This window comes from Conger conger, chromosome 3 (assembly GCF_963514075.1).
Source record: "Conger conger chromosome 3, fConCon1.1, whole genome shotgun sequence".
Lineage (NCBI taxonomy): Eukaryota > Metazoa > Chordata > Actinopteri > Anguilliformes > Congridae > Conger > Conger conger.
The window spans coordinates 2,023,295-2,025,794 of NC_083762.1; the positions used below are offsets into that span (position 1 = coordinate 2,023,295).

Consider the following 2,500-nt stretch of genomic DNA (forward strand, 5'->3'; position numbering starts at 1 on the left):
TGTGCCTGTGACACACACAGGGTCAAAGGTCACAGGCTTCCGTCCGTCTTCAGGACGTCCCCGGGTCTCAGCGGGGGGGGGGGGGGAGAGAATGTGCTGGAAGCCGCAGACTCATCACTGCAATGAACAGAGACTCTCCGCAATCTTTCCCATGACAACACTTTTCATCTCACGAAAAATAAATAAATAAAAATTTGCACTACAAAATGCGAGCTCCCCAGCGTGTACCGAGACGTCCGTCTTAATCACGCGCAGTGCGCTGAAACCTCTCTCATCTGTGTCCGATTTGAACAGTAACAGCTTACATCTGAGCGCCTGTCTGAATGCTTTGGCGGGGCAGGACCTCGTACAGAACGTCTCTCCTCAGAGACGGGGCACCTGGTGTTTTGACAGCCGTGCAAATTCCTCTTCTCTCAAAAAAACCTTTCACCGTCTGAAGGAAGACAATAATGCAACTGGCCACAAGATGGCGCCACTCTGCAACATCCACAAACCGATCTGACAACCTGTTTTGTTCCTCCCAGAGGAAGTTTAACGGGTAAGAGTGTGAGTGTGTGTGTGTGAGTGTGCACTGTTAACAGTGTGTGTCTGTGTGTGTGTGTGTGTGTCACTGTGTGTGTGTACTGTTAACAGTGTGTGTGTGTGTGTGTGTGTGTACGAGCGTGTGTGTGTGAGTGTGCACTGTTAACAGTGTGTGTGTGTGTCACTGTGTGTGTGAGTGTGTGTGTGTGTGTGCGTATGTGTGTGAGTGTGTGTGTGTATGCGTGTGTGAGTGTATGTGTGTGTGAGTGTGTGTGTGTGTGTGTGTGTGTGAATGTGTGTGTGTGTGTGTGTGTGAGTGTGTACTGGTAACAGTGTGTGTGTGTGTGTACTGGTAACAATGTGTGTGTGTGTGTGTGTGTGTGTGTTACTGTGCATCATCACCCAGGGTTCCCTTTTTCACTTTGACGAACGCATTGTCCAATCAGAGCACAGAGTAGAGTGCTGTTGGTATTCTCAATATTGTCTGATATTTCAGGCTGGATCTTATCTGGATAATTAAGGAATAATTCATTCATAGAGTAACAGTGAAGGCAGTGACATCACACATAGTTAATTAAAAAAACAATATGATATTTAGCTGCTGCTTTTATCCTTACAGTTGATTAAACGAAGCACGGGACAGTCCCCCCTGGAGCAATGCAGGGTTAAGGGCCTTGCTCAAGGGCCCAACTGCACTGATCTCATTGTTGTCACACTGGGGCTTGAACCACCAACCTTCTGGGTCCCTGTCAAGCACCTTGGCCACTAGGATACGGGCTGGGTCCAGTTCTGGACTCTAGTACAGTACTGCAGAGCAGAGCATGCTGGTCTGAGATGAGGACAGGGCAGTAATAACAGGGCGGTAAGGATCAGGGCGGTAAGGATCAGGGTGGTTAGAGGAAGTGTGCCGTGAATCATTCACAACATGGAGATTCCTCTCCAGACCCCCCCGCCCCAGTACTTTATATTAGTCATTACATTATACCGTAATTACTGTTCATTTACACACAGGGCCCCGTTCACACGCACACACACCCGTGTACACACACGCACACACACATACAGATACAGTCACAGAAACAGAACACACACACACTCACACACTGAATAGAATGCTATTATATATTAATTAAATACAAACATACATACATACACAGTGCTCACACACAGGCACTGTGGAATGTTATTGTTAGAATGCTGTTATTCCTGTGTCTTTATCAGTGATTGTAACTAGCTCTGTGTTTATCAGTGATTGTAACTGGCTCTGTGTTTATCAGTGACTGCAACTAGCTGTGTTTATCAGTGACTGCAACTAGCTCTGTGTTTATCAGTGATTGTACCTAGCTCTGTGTTTATCAGTGATTGTATCTAGCTCTGTGTTTATCAGTGATTGTAACTGGATCTGTGTTTATCAGTGACTGCAACTAGCTCTGTGTTTAACAGTGATTGTAACTAGCTCTGTGTTTAACAGTGATTGTAACTGGCTCTGTGTTCATCAGTGATTGTAACTGGCTCTGTGTTTATCAGTGACTGTAACTAGCTCTGTGTTTAACAGTGACTGTAACTGGCTCTGTGTTTATCAGTGACTGTAACTGGCTCTGTGTTTATCAGTGATTGTAACTTGCTGTGTGTGGTGTGATATCTCAGTGCAGTGGGTAGTTTGCATGCAGGTAAACAGCAGGTAGAAATACGAAGGAAACATTGAGCTTTCTCTCTTCATCATACAATGTCCTGTTTCTGTGAATCATAAACCTGTGTATCTGTTCAAAAGCAGTATGAGAAGCACATAAACTTACATAAGCTCTCCCTCTCTGACGCATTCTCTCTCACACATACACACACACATTGTGTCTTTTTCACTCACGTTTCTCTCTCTGTGACACATAGGACCACACACCTCCACACATACACACACAGACACACACATAGACACACACATACACACATACACACACACACACACATACACACAGGCACA

General features: G+C 45.5%; 1 protein-coding gene across 1 annotated transcript in view; it reads right to left on the reverse strand.

Annotated features, from left to right (window-relative positions):
* The window catches only part of LOC133124773 (ubiquitin domain-containing protein 2-like), a 22,868-nt gene that overhangs the window by 2,063 nt on the left and 18,305 nt on the right, over positions 1 to 2,500 (reverse strand). The gene's annotated exons all lie outside the window — the stretch shown is intronic.